This window comes from Gobio gobio (genome assembly GCF_949357685.1).
Source record: "Gobio gobio genome assembly, chromosome: 15".
NCBI lineage: Eukaryota > Metazoa > Chordata > Actinopteri > Cypriniformes > Gobionidae > Gobio > Gobio gobio.
In genome coordinates this window covers 50873929-50889918 of record NC_137108.1, presented here as the reverse complement: position 1 = coordinate 50889918, position 15990 = coordinate 50873929, and positions in this window count along the sequence as shown.

Genomic DNA, 15990 nt, shown 5'->3' with positions numbered 1-15990 from the left:
GATAGACTTTATTGCTTTCAAAACATTAAAACTTTAAACTTCAAACGTAAAACCTTCAAGCTTTTGAAACCTTTTCTAACTTTCTGGTCTGGCTTTCTCAAGCCAACTTCAAAAGTTTGTCATCTAACCTTACTCACCAAGTTGACATTACTTTCTTTCTTAGCTACTTACAGTTAGTAGAGTGTCTATCAAAACGTTTAGCAAGCAATATAGAAGATGACAGATTTTATAGCAAATAAAAACTCCAAAACCAATCAAATATAAATCATATTTATTATATCATACAAATTGTACAGATGACATGTTGCTTGTCCTTACAAACGATGAAAAACATTGATCAGTGTTCACAACGGCACACCATTGGCTGACAATCAAAGAAGCGACCTGCAAATATGGAAATGGCGAAATCCTTTGAGAAACACAAGCGCGCTTTAACACGTGTTTGAGGGGGAAATGCAGCATGTTCGACTCTTTTCTCTTCTGAAAAGCAAGAAAACCAAAGGAGATGGACGGAGCATGTGTGTTTGGAGCTACAGCGATCCATTGCAGGATACATTAAAATCTGTATTATAACTAACAACGTTTCTTAATATGTGACACGAGACGCTAAAGGAGACCAGGCTGGCGGCTCACCCTGTCCATACTAAAGAGGAGGGTAAATATTGCTCAGCATCATTTCGCTGATCCGGTCTCATAATTTCTTCCACATCCTTGTTTTCCCCTGTAGCACGTTTTAACGCGGCCTTTGACCCCGCAGGCCTATAGACCGGACTTGCCGTCCATAAACCCGCTGATGTCATGCCTGCTATTGTGTGTGTTTGAATCTACAGTGGGCGTTTAAGTTACTTTTACACACTAAGCATTCATCACTGCCACTGCTAAAGTGTCTACAAATGAATGATTTAAACCTTCAAAGTCTTTATGATATGTATAACTGCTGTGTGTATTTGTTTAACAGGGTTTAAGGGTGGAACAAAAGCTGCGTTTGAAATTATATACCATATATTTTTGCAATATGCAGTAATTTGTCTGCATGTGCTGCTTAGATTTACACTATCGTTCAAAGGTTTGGGTTTTTTAACATTCAGCAAAGCTGCTTTTTTTAAAAATCACAAATACTGTAAAAATAGTGAAATATTATTATAATGTTAATTATCTGTTCTCTATATAGTAAAGTGTAATTTATTCCTGTGATCAAAGCTTAATTTATCATCATTACTCCATGTCTGATACTGATACATCTTTAATTTTTTCATGATTATTTGATGAATAGAAAGTTCAAAGGAACAGCATTTATTTGAAATATAATCTTTTGTAACGTTATACATGTCTTTACTGTCACTTTTGATCAATTTAATGCATCCTTGCTGAATAAAAGTATAATTTTCTTTAAAATAATAAAACATTTCTGATCTAAATCTTTCTAAAGGTCGTGTACACAATGCATATCTACCACTAGATGTCTTAACTGTGTTATTTTAACAGTAATAAACTCAAGGCCATGTGTAACAGTGATTTTTACCTGTGTTGAGCTTCATTTCTATTTAAAATAACACTTTATTTCGACGGTCCACTTTAAGACATTATACTAACTATTAGTAACTCCATGTCAACTATCAGTCATTAGAGTATTAGTAACTGTCTGCTTAAAACACTTTATTTTGATGCTCCTCAACAGACATACCGGTACTGACTATAAGTAAAGTAGTCTTCGTTCACTCCTATTACTTGTAGCGAAACTGCAACGCACAAAATGGCGGAACAGTCCCGCATTTTAAAGTAAAAGAGCCAATCGCTGATTGGTAAAGTCATTGCGTCACCGCGGCTGCAGTTAGAAATCCCGGTTCCCATAGAAACCTGAGACTCGCGCTTTGGACTGCGCATGCGCATTGTCTCGTCTAGCCTGATAAATACGCTTTTTTTTTTTTTTTTTTTTTTTACATTTATGGCCAGTTCATGTTCGATTTTGTTGCTGCTTTGAAATATGCTTTTTTATTGTGAGTTTGGCCAGCAGTTTGTGAGATTTCAGGATTCCCTCATTCAAATAGATAGGACTTGGTCTTGTGAAGAGCCAAATTATTCTACTAACCCGAACCAACTAGTCTACTAATACTCTAATGAGTTGCACTCATCCTTAGTAGAATGTCTTAAAGTGGACCATCAAAATAAAGCGTAACCATAGGTGGTATATAACCTAGTCAAGGAACTAAATATAGAGCACAAGTCAAGCTTATCAGAGCAGATGCTGACAGTAACCCTTACGAAAATTAACCATGGTTTTACTATAGTAAAAGTGTAGTAACCATGGTTTTTGGCTAATTGATTATCATTTATATAACCACAGTTTTACCACAAATACCATAGTTAAATTATGGTTAGAGTAGCAAAGTCATAGCTAATTTGTGGTTACCATGGTTTAACTGGTTTTTTGGTTTTATTTGCATTAAAACCACAGTTCATTTTCATAAGGGAAGGACAATGGGCGGCGCCATTTTGTTTGCGTTCTAGGTTGATGACGTAGAATGGTTGCACTTGGCAGACTGGCGCTATCTGTAGCTATTTTCACCACAACACAACTCGAAAAATGTTTCAGGGTTAAACAAAACCAATCAATTGCTTTGTAATTGCATTTAAAACACACTCAAACACACACACACACACACACACACACACACACACACACCTGACAGACTGCTCTGTCTCAATCGAATTGTGTTATGGGCTGCCCTCGTCAGTCTCCACGACAGGGGCTGAATCTGAGATCGCCCCCTAAAACCTCAATCACTATTCCCTACGTTATCCACTAATACAGTTCACTTGATGAGTGAATGAAAACGAGTGTGTGAATTAGGACACCAGTTGTGTGTACATCAGCTGTAGCCTACACTCATTATTGCGGTTCAATGTGGGATAGAATGAGTGCACTCAATAACGTCCACTATGGTTTCGGACACCACTACAAATGGCTGTGCCCTCAAATAATGCCCTATTTGACATTAGAAATCCACATGCATGTGATAATATCAGATTTGGATTCAGCCAGAGAGAGTGCTGGCCTGCCGAATCGGAACCAGGTGACAAACTAGGCAAGTCAATATGTATAACATGTATAACATTACAGCTGATGGAGCGTGTGTGTGCGCGCACAGTGCGTGTGTGAGCGTGCGCGCCGATCTATTGGTGTCAGTGTTGCCGACTTAGCAATTTTGTTGCTAGATTTAGCAACTTTTCAGACTACCTTAGCAACTTTTTTTCTAAAAGCACCTAGCAACAAATTTAGCAATTTTTTTTATTTATTTGGCAACTTTTAGCAACTTCTGGAAAGTGACTCTAATCCAAACAACACACGTACAAGCTAGCTCAATAGGCCAAGAGGTTCATTAATAATTCCTTAAGATCGCTGTGGAAATGTGGAAATCGCTGTAAAAACCGGAAGATCATTTAGGTAGCATATTTACGGAGCCCTGCATATGACATGCAGGAAAAAAACTAGTAGGCTAAATCGTGCACACGATTTATAAATCGAGGGAACAAATTTGTACATTTTGCGCACAATTTACTTTTTTTTTTCTTGCACGTCATGTGTGGGGCTCGATCCGTACATATTAACTAACACATTGCTTTTATTTATTTTACAAACAAATCTAAATTAGCATTTCAAATAAATCTACGCGTTACATAATGGCGTAGTTTTACCTTGCGATTACGTAATGACGTCATAGCGCAATGACGTCACAACGTCATTTAGCAACTTTTAGCAACAACTCGATCTGCCTTTAGCAACTTCCCCTGAAAATTTGTTGGCAACAGTGATTGGTGTGTGAGTGTGTGTGTGTGTGTGTGTGTGTGTGTGTGAGAGAGAGAGAGTTTATGTGCACGTGTGTTTTAAATGCAATTACAAAGCAATTGATTGGTTTTGTTTAGCTCTGAAACATTTTTCGAGGTGTGTTGTAGCGGCGCAACTTTGTGGGCATAATCCTGGAAATTTCTCTGCTTGAGAAATACAAGGTGTGTAAACGGGTTGAAATGCGACTTTAGAGCCCTGCATATACTAACACATATCCCAGACAGCAAGCCAACATTGAATAAATATTGATTTTCCATCTGAATCATCATTATGGTTGATATCGAAATTTCAATCCAAAATAAATGTTGAATCACCATTACCATATCGATGAAACCTGACGTTATTAATGTGATGGCAACAACATTGGAACAACATTGATATAGTTATCTTTATGATTGACTAAGCATTGATAATTGGTTTACTGGGCGATTGCCAATGTGTTGAAAAGTCATTGATTTTAGAGTTGACCGGGAAATATGAAATAAATGCATCGGTGCTGGGTTGGGAACAAGGACGACACCAGTGCGAGATGCCGGCATTTTCTGAGCGTCTTCGGATGGAAACGAGTCGGTTAAAGGTAAGTAAAGACAAAAAAATTAAGTCATTAATAATTGTTTTTGTATTTTGAGATTTATTTGAAGGCGGAAAAAGTCCGAAAAGAGCTTTAAATGGAAGTATTCGCGGTTTCCCCCTCAAGTCCGGCCTCTTTTATTGAACTGAAGAGACACTTTTAATATAGTGGGTTTTTATGTCTTATTTATACGTTTTTTGAAGTCTGTTAATAGGGCTATCAACAGATTCACATTTTAATTCATTATTTATCTTCGCGATCAACCCGAATGTAAGAATAGCTAAGGAAATTCACTTAAGGAATTCACTTAAGGAAATCAAACGGCAATATGTAATAAAGGTTGAATTATGTTGGTGCTTTTGAAGCGGTAATTGTTAAAATGGATGTTTTGTATGTATTATTTCAGATTTGATGAGCTTTGTGTGTTCATCTTGCCCCGGCGCCGAGAGTTCACCGACGACTGCAGTCGCGCGCGCGATCAGAGGGAAATGCGGTTTATGGTAAGTATAAAAATTCTGCGTCGTTATCAATTGTTTTTGAAACCATGTTTGCTTTTTACCAAGTTAGAGACCCACAGTGCTTCATTCTTTTGAGTTTGTGAGTTTACTTTTAGAAAATAAATGTTTCTGTTGTCTCCTCCCTGTTTACTTCAAATTGTTATGCAACAACAGTATGACTTCTTGTTCACATTTTATTTAAATCATTAATGTCCGTGTTATTCATTGTAGAACTCAAACCAACTATGGAGAAGTGGTCTTCCTTTCTTAAAGGGATAGTTCACACAAATAAAATTGTCATTTACTCACCCTCATGTCTTTCCAAACCCAAAGACTTGTCCATGTTCCGAACACAAATGAAGATATTTTTAATATTCTCATTTTTTGTTGATCCATTTACAGTCTAGATAAATCAACATTTTCAAGCTAAAAAAATACAAAGTGATTGTAGAAGTAATCCATACCAATATTTATATATGAATGAAATCCTAAATGTCATATAAAATGATCTGCTTAGACTTGCAATGGATGGACAAAAATTGAGAACTTTAAAAAATATCTTAATTTGTTTCCCAAATATTAACACAAGTCTTATGGTTTTGGAATTACATGAGGGAGAGTAAATTAGGACAATTTTCATTTTTTGGTGAGCTATAACCCTTTAAAGAGCAGCCCTCCAGGTATGTGTGTCATGTCTGTGTTAATACTTCAACAAAGTAGTAGTTTTCCAAAAGATATTTATATTTCCATTTAAAGAATTTTCTGGCCTATTTTTGGCAATTTGAAATGTAGTGCTTTGAATGTAGGAAAGACACAATGCGCCAGACCGGACAAATCATTCAGACGTCAGAGGACCATGAACTGTAAATATGCTAAAGAGGACAAATAATGAAATAATAAAGGAATTTGATTTTATCTTGTGCCATCACTTTTTAACATCCTGGCTGTAGATAAATCAGGATATTCATTATAGGTTATTTAATTTATGGCATTACATTTTCGTATATGCCTAGCAATCATTTTCTATGGCTTAATAACGATTGAAATTTCATTAGAAATTACATTGATCCTTAGTTCAGTAGAAATTTCAACATTGTTTCAATATTCCTGATAATTGAAATACCATTGAAATTCCGTTGATCTATGGACAGGATTTCAACATTGTTTCAATATTAAAACAGGGTGCAAAATGATGTTGAATCAATGACTTAATATTGACAACATAATTTAGATTTAACACAGTTTCAATTTGCTATCTGGGATAATTACAATCTGTCAGAGATGAGCAGAGTCTACGCCCACAGATGTCCACAGGAATGGGAACGCCCGTCATTCACACACTTCTACACGCTGTGAGTTCCTTTATTAAATATTTAGGCTAATTTGAATGTTTTTTTGTAGAGCTCTCAGCTCTGCTTAACACATTTTACCATGTTTTAATGTCATTTCTGTGGATTTAGCCACTTCAAAATGTCTGCAGATTCCATGGGCCTTGTTATACACAGCAAATAATGCTTGAAAAATGTGTTTGCATGTGAACACACTCTTAAAAAGGCTCTATATGGAACTTGCCAAAACGACCAGAAATGTCTTAAATGATTGCATAACACTTTTTAAAAAAAATCTAGTGATAAAGTATGTTTATGAGCTGTTTAATTCATAAGATTTAATTAAAAGCTGCAGGCTGTAAGTTTTGCCTCTTTGTCGCCATCTCTGTTTGAAACCTGCAATTGCAGTTACTTGTTGAATTACCATCTTTACCAGTCCCTCCAGAAAAACGCGATTATGCGATCGCGTGATTTAACGCATAATCAGCCAAAGTCCGCATATTCATGCGGGGGCCGCATTTTTTCAAATACGCCGCACTTTCGCCGCATAAATTGCCTATTTCCGCGTGCAAAATATGCGGGGCTATCATGATTTCATAATCCCCGCATTTTCGTTGCAAAAAAAGTCATATATATTAGCAGAAAGTTGAAAAATGTTCGTTTACTTCACACAAGAGCCGCCATTTCCGCCTATTGCCATGGGAACGTTTTGAAGTGACGTGATTACCCGACGCGAACGTCATCGAAAAGCTTCAAACCCCGTGGAGAAACCAAAGATATCGGTGAAACCATGATGAAGCACAAACTCCCATTGGCCAACAAAAATAACAGCAAAAGAGCAAAGCAGTTTCCCTGTGTGCTGACTGATTTCAAAACACAGCATCATGAAGCTTTGAAGCGTTATGAATCAATGAGTCGATTCAGCAGTTTGAAGCGTTATGAATCAATGAGTCGATTCAGCAGTTTGAAGCGTTATGAATCAATGAGTCGATTCAGCAGGTTGGATCGCCAAAGTCACGTATTTCAGCAGTTTGATACGCGATCCGAATCATGAATCGACTCGATGATTCATAGCATCATGATGCTGTGTTTTGAAATCAGTCATCACTATATAAGTCGTTATTTCGTTTTTTTTGCACACAATAACTATTATCGTCGCTTCATAAAGTTATTGTAGAACCACTGTAGTGAGATGGACTTTGTAACGACGTCTTTAGTAGGCTACCTTTTATGGGTCTTGAGAGTGTACATTGTGCCAATGGAGGCCTTTCTGAGCCATCGGAATTCAACTAAAATATCTTAATTTGTGTCCAACAACATAAAGGGAAGTCATTAATGACAGAATTTTCATTTTTAGGTGAACTAACCCTTTAAGAGATTGCACTTTGTGCATTGGAAGCACTCAAATGTCTGTTTTGTATAGCGACATCTGTAAAACAGGAAGTTATTTATTAATTTTTTCAGAAGTTGTAGCATATTCCTTTTGTAAAGCTACAGAACTTGATTGACTAAATGTTTTGTAAATTTGAGCCATTATTAAGGTCTTCAATAAAACAAGATGAGAACTTAAATATTCCAGCACTTTCTGTGATGTAGTGCTTTTTTTCTCTTTCTCATCAAACCGCAGTTTTTGCAAGTTCCCGCAATTTTATCGCATAAAATTGCATAAATATCCCGCATTTTTCATCGCATTTTTTAAGAAAACGTGCCGCATAATCAAGGATTTTTGCCCGCAACAATCACAAAAAAAAGCCGCATTTTTCTGGAAGGACTGCTTTACGTGGGTTGTGCATTGGCTCGGCTGAATCTAATGTTTTGAGGAGTGTGTGTGTGTGGCTGTCTTTCATCACCGCACCGGTGTGGATATTCACTGTACATCCAATTCACAGATTCTACATCTTGGAAGTACGATCAAATTGAATAAGTAAGTAACATGTCTGCCACTTTTGTTCTGACCAACTGAGAAAAAAAAGCATTACAATAAATCGCGCTACTAATGGCGATTAAATCTAACGATCGCTTGCAAATTTTTATTATTGTTGTTATATTTTGTGCTCAAATTGTTAATCAGCATTGCGTGACTACGTGTATTTAGTGTGTATTAGCATTACCTGTAGATTTCAGTTTCTGTATAGTCTAATCTTTTGCTTTTGACTTCGGGTTGTCACTGATGATTATCGTTTGAAACCTTTCTGGATTACAATCCACCATGATACGTTTAAATATAGTTGTGAGCAGCAATTATCTGGGTTCAAGCATTGTAAGGCCTTTTAAGGCACATGCGTAAAAAGATATTGTTTTATTTAGCAAGGATGCAACCACTTAGGTGACGCTATAACCGTTCAAAAGCTTTAAAAACATTTATTTCCTGTGGTAAATTGCCTGTATTGGCTGTAAATGGTATTTTCCATCTATGATCTATGGTTCGATCTCCCTAAAAGTTGGCATGCTTCTTTAAAGTCATATGTCGCATGTGCTCACCTGCTTTCGCTTAGGATTTATAGGCTTTTGAGTATATTGCCACACCCATTTTCTAAATTACCCTGTTATAGCTACTCAAAAGTTGATCATTATTGATCTAGAGAGTCCAGAGAATTGTACTGCATTGATTTGACTCAGATTGAGTGAAAAATCAAAGACTAGTTTGTAAAAGTATAGTTTTTTTTACATAATCGCAAATATTTGACGAGCGAATTGATTGACAGGAGTGGCTCATTCAGCATGAGGAGATCAATCAAATTATATGAATATTGTGAGGATGTGTGAATCACCACGTGATTACTGAGACGTAAAACTCACGAGTCGAATGTGCCCACCGAAATTCGTTCCAATCGGCCTTCTGTAACCTTGTCTAATAGGTGCTCAAACTTCATTTGCCAATGGCGGCCATGTTTTTTGAGATACGCCAATGTCATCATAGACAATCATGATGCCTTGGACAAAGACAGTGCATGCCAATTTTCAACTGAATCGGATTAATGATTGGGTGGTTATAGCCATTTTCATGGTTATTTTCCTGTTACAGCGCCACCAAGTGGCTGATCGTCGCAATATTTTTCACGTGGCCTCAAATTGTGCCCATACACACGTGCACCAAATTTGGTGAAAATATCTCGTTCTGTTCACAAGTTAAAGCCATTTTAGTAAAAGTGGCCCCGCCCTCATCAAACATTTTGGCTCCCATTAGGGACCGTAAATCGAAATGTCAACTTTTTTTTGGATGAATATTGATATTTCTGCACTGGTTTGGTTCCAAGGACTAGGACTAGTTCGCGAAAGTACAGGTTTAAAAAAAAAAAAAATCCAAAAAATGTACCAAAAAAAGTTACAGACTGCAGCTTCAACATGAAAAATGAATTGATGAACCCCTAAAAGCTTCTATATATGAAGTGCCTGATGTAACCATTCCTTCTAAGAGTGTGTGTTAAAAGTGAAAACAGGATGATGGGAATGTCTTATGTATAAAAACAATAAACAAGGCCTTTCCCCCTCCAGCTAGTCAAACAACAGCACTGTGACAAAGCACAATCATAATGACAACGTGTCAGAAACCGCTCTGAGAAGAAGCGAAAGCCATCGCGTAACGAAGAAAGTGCACAATGAATTTCTTTAAAGCATGTGAGAGATTGAAGCCGGCATCTTTTATTGGGCTGTCGTCTGCCAGACGTCCTTTCCCATCACGAGGCCGAGTCTGAGACGTTTCTCCCAGCAGGAGGCCGGAGCGGAAAAGCCATTATGATTTTAAACATGACCCCTCTGGCCATTAGAGCTAATGCAGAACTGAAAACCCCTGACACTGCCAATCCAGATCATAAACACAACCAGACGCCAACACAACAATGCTGACTTACTGGAAAATACACACAAAAGTGAACATGAAATCAAAATGACCAAGTCATCGTGATATCAAAATGGCCTATTCTTATTGTTATACTGTTTATTAGCCTATACATGAATAACAGAATAACAACGGCATCTCTGATGATGAGGGCGGGGCCACCTGTCACTCACATGAGATCCACCAATAGCAAACCACAACCAGCCAATCAATTCCCCACAGGCAAAATCAAGCCCCGCCCTACATTTGTTCTTGTTTGAGAAGCGTCTGTCACATTAGCCTTTAATGCACATTATTTGATGTACAGACTAACATGTGACAATCAGAAAGTGGTTTTGAACTGATGTTTTTACTCATAAAGTGTGCTTGCGCTCTTTTTTTTTTTTCTCTTAATTTTATATTTTAACTAGTCTAATGCAATGTCATTTTACTGTTGTTTGTAATTTCAGTAATTTTTTTTGAGTGTACGAGATAATTTCTCGTTTTTATCTCAAAATTATAACTTAGCATGTCAATTTTGACCTCATAATTATAATTTTTTCAATTATTTTGTACTTTTTATCTCATGATGTCATGACAACAGTGTGGATTATCGCCACATAAGAAAAAAAAACTGTTTTTTTCTCATAATTATGACTTAGTACACTCACAAAATAATTAAGGCTTTTTTTTTATATTTACGAATTTCAATTGTACAGTAAAATTCCATCAAAATAATTTCCAAAATAATTTCAGTAATTTTTTTTGAGTGTACGTGATCATTTCTAGGTTTTATCTCAAAATTATAACTTAGTATGTCAATTTTGACCTCATAATTATGATTTTTTCAATTATTTTGTACTTTTTATCTCATGATGTCATGACAACAGTGTGGATTATCGCCACATAAGAAAAAAAACAGTTTTTTTCTCATAATTATGACTTAGTACACTCACAAAATAATTAAGGCTTTTTTTATATTTACGAATTTCAATTGTACAGTAAAATAATTTCAGTAATTTTTTTGAGTGTACGTGATCATTTCTAGGTTTTATCTCAAAACTATAACTTGGCATGTCAATTTTGACCTTTCGTAATTATGACTTAGTACATAATTTTTACTTTTTATCTCATGATTTCATGAGCTCGACAGTGTGGATTATCGCCACATTTGAAAAATAATAATTTCCCTCATAATTATGACTCAGTACACTAAGCCTTTTTTGAAGATTTATGAATTTCAATTGTACAGTAAAATTCTAACTAATTGAATTAAATAATCCTTTCATATTATGAATTAAGAATTTTAAATGAGTAATAATAAAACATTTTGTATAAATCCTAACGGAACAAGGGAATGGACCATTTCAGTTTGTGATTCATATTCATAAATGTCAACATATTTTAATTTTCTTTTAATTTATGAATACAAATCCCAAACTAAATGTCCCTCGTTCCATTACAATTTATAGAAAATCTTTTGTTAAGCGCTAGTTTTAGATTTAAAATTCATAATTCATAATATTAATAATATGTAATGATTGTTCAATTTTACTGTACAATTAAAATTCGTGAATCATTTTACTTTTTATCTCATAATTATTACTTAGTATGACAATTTTGACATCACATAATTATGACTTACATAATTCAAGTCATACATTTACAGTACATAATTTTTGTTGTATTAAAAAATGTTGTGCAATGTTTTTTCTCATAAAGTGTGCTTGCGCTCTCTTTCTTTTCAAGTAAATGCCACTTCATTTTACTAATGCAATGACAGTTTTCTTTTTCTTTTTCTTTTTTATAATGCTGTCCATGAAAACCCCAAACCGTGAGTCAGACAGGCTAATGCTTTCTATCCGAGTCGGATTATGGGATGTGATTTCTGAAATACAAGACGTTCAGCTCATTAATAAAGCTGGAGAACCGTTTGAACCCGCCGCCATCATTCCTTTTGTGTTGTTCACTTTAAATCTGAAACATCAGATGATCAGACTAATGATATCATTGTCATCCATCCCATCATAACCTTCTGTTAGGGATTATCCACGTATCCATTTATTTTCTTATGCAAATTGAAAATAGACGGCGGTATGAAGTTTCTCTCTTATATTTCACCCCCCTCTGAACATGCAATTTTCATAATAGAAACTGTCAGTATCCCTATCTTTATGAAATATTATAAAAACGCCTGTTTTAACCATTTATTGTTTCATTTTGGTCTATGCACACGTGTGCCACATCTCGCTCATGCCATTTTAAGTAGGCCTATGGTTCATTTTGATTTCATGTTGATGAATTAGTTCAACAAATCAGTGTCAGTTTTAAAACACGGATCTGGATCTGGATCAAGATCATCTTGAGGTGAACATTATCAGGTGTCAGTGAGTTAATGTGTCTATAATAACACACACACACACACACACACACACACACACACACACACACACACACACACACACACACACACACACACACACACACACACACACACACACACACACACACACACACACACACATGGAAAAGCTCCTGTGTGAACGGACACTTACTAATTAAAACAGGGAAAGGATCTGTAAAAGTGACCCGAAGCCCAACTGGACAGAAACTGCCATCTGAATAATTCCCCCTAAATGATGATTCTGTCATCATTTAATCACCACAAGACATTCAATGGATGATTTATTTGTGTCTCTTGTGGCTAAGAAAACAATGCAATATTCTAATAAGCATAAACATATACTGTACACACAAATACTGGGCAAAATAATGTATTTATGTGCTGAACTGTGTGGTTTATCATCACATAAGAAGAAAATCATGCTTTATGTCAGTTTTTTTCTTCTTCTCATAATTATGACGTAGTAAAGACTTAAAAAATTAAGCCTTTTTTGAAGATTTACGAATTTCAATTGTACAGTAAAATTCTATCAAATTGATTATTCATAAATTTAAATATGAAAACAAATCACAAACTAGATTTATACAACATTTTTCATTAAGCTCTTAGATTCAAAATTCATAATATTAATATGTAATGACTGTGAATTCAGTTTGATGGAATTTTACTGTACAATTGAAATTCTTAAATCTTAAAGACTTTTTAGTGTACGTGATGATTTCTACATTTGTCTCATGATTATAATTTAGTATGTCAATTTTGACCTCTCATAATTATGACTTATGACATCATTTTTACTTTTTATCTCATGATTTCATGAGCTTGACAGTGTGGATTATCACCACATAAGAAAAAAATCATGCTTTATGTCAGTTTTTCCCTCATAATTATGACTTGGTACAGTCACAAACAAAATTAAGCCTTTTTTAACATTTCAATTGTACAGTAAAATTCCATCAAATTGAATTGAACTATAATTATTATTCATTTTATGAATTTTAAATGAGTAAAAAACCTAAAGCTTAATAAAACATTTTGTATAAATCTTAACTTCATTTCAGTTTATGTGATTCATATTCATAAATTGTAACATATATATATATATATATTTTTACATTTATAAATCGCAAACTAAATGGTCCATTCCCTTGCTCCATTAAGATTTATACAAAATTAATTTAAAATTCATAATATGAATAATATGTAAATATTGTTCAATTCAGTTTGATTAAATTTTACTGTACAAATGTGTAAATCTTCAAAACATATATGTGTGATAATTGTATGTAATAATTTCTACCTTTATCTCTACCTTTTATTCTACCTATATCATAATTACAACTTAGTTTGTCAATTTTGACATCTCATAATTATGACTTCCATCATAATTAATATATTTTTCAAAGATTTACGCATTTCAATTAATAGTAAAATTCCACCAAATTGAACACATATTATTGATATTAAAATTTAAGAAAAATTTTCTTTGAGTGTGTTATAATTTCTACTCTTATCTCATAATTATAACTTAAAATGTCAATTTTGACATCTTATAATTATTATTTCTTTTAAATCCATTAAATTGAATATTCATTACACATTTTTAATTAAATAATTCAACAATCCTTAATCAACTATTCAATTAAAACGTCTAAGGAATTAAATTTGATGATATTTTTACTATTAATTGAAATGCATTTTTACAGTGCGTACATGATTTTTCTCGTGATTTTGGGGTTCAATACTTCATAGTTTAGAACAACACGAGTGTGAATAAATGATGACAGAATGTTAATTTCGGCTAAACCATAAAGTTAACAACCAAACCAACTGAACAGAAATATATTCCCAGTATCTTCTCCTAAATCTGTTTGGACGGTGACATGAAATATTCATATAAACCTAAACAAAAACATACACAAAGTACACATCACGATAGATTGCTTCTCGCAAACAGTAACTCTCTCCTCCTCGAGTCCCTCTGGGCTCATCGACTAAATATTAATGTGGTTTTCCCATCATCCAGTGCATTTACCCATAATCTCTTCCAGGATCCCGGAGTCCGTACTTCGGCTCAGTAAAGATCTCCACGTTCAGCACAAGAGGTGAGGTGTGTGTGTGTGTGTGTGTGACAGTGTCTGAAACGGGTCGTTCGGGGATCTGAAGATCGTTAAGACCAGATATAGTTTGGCGAGTAGTGCCTCCATCTTGTTTTAAGGATGTTTTGAGACTGGACAAGACAAAATATTGTTGATTTTTTTTTTTTGCAGGATAGCATTTTAAAGAGTTAGTTCACCCAAAAATGAACATTCTGTCATTAATTCCTCACCCTCATGTCGTTCGACACCCGTAAGACCTAAAGGCCTGTTCACACCGGGACGATTTTCGCACGCGTTTATCGCCGACGTTTAACGCCTCGGGACTAAACAATGGGCGCCAATGTGAGTGTTCACACCGACGCGCAAAACGCCAGGCGTAAAAGCGTCATTTTAAAAAAAACGCCTCGGGTTCGTTTTTTTATTTTGACGCGGCACGTAAAAAACTGTCCGACCAATGAGATCGGCGCTTTTGTTCACGTGCCTGGAGCTGCTGAAGTGACTGTAAAACACGACTTGGTGGCGCTCAAGCACAAAACGCTCTTGCCGAGCACACATTGATACGACGAAGAAGTAGTAAGTAGACAAAGAAGAAGATGAACTGCTAATGCTGCTTGCCAGTTAGCAAAAAGTGTGTGAATGGTTTTGTCCATATACATAATATGTCTATGGTTTTGGCAAGCACGTAAATACTGTCTCTCTTCTCCTTCTGTGTGACAAGCGAGTGTCAGAGGCTTAAAGTGCCGCAGCACCATCTTGTGTACCGGGAGCGCATCGACTGAATGTGCACGTTCACTCGGCGCAGCGCCAGTGGAAATCGCTTGGGTGTGAACACTCAAGACGCGCCGAAAAACGGCACGAAAAACGCTGGCGATAAGCGCGCGCGATATTCGTCCCGGTGTGTACAGGCCTTTAGACTTCGGAACACAAATGAAGATATTTTAGTGTAAAGCTGATGCTGAGAAAGGCTTCAGATAGGCCTCCATTGGCATTCAGTACATTTACACTCACAAGACCCATAAAAGGCACTAAAAACGTCGTTACAAAGTCCATCTCACCACAGTGGCTCTACAATAATTTTACGAAGCGGCGACAATAGTTTTTGTGCGCAAAAAAAATCTAAATAACACCTTTATCCAGCTTGTTCTTGTCTTCCGTGTGCCTCCACGACGCATGCGTGAGAATATGAGCAGATCCGGCGTTCGGGAATCCATGAAATGCACACTTAAGCCCCATTTTGAGAACTACACCGAGACCTAAAGCACGATCAATGTAGAATTCAACAGCTGAGATACGCGCGTCTTCCTCTGCTCGTAAACAAATCTCTTCTGGGTCATGTGTCCGAACGCCGGATCTGCGCCATATTCTCGCGCATGCGTCGTGGAGACACACGGAAGACAAGAACAAGCTGGATAAAGGTGTTATTTTGA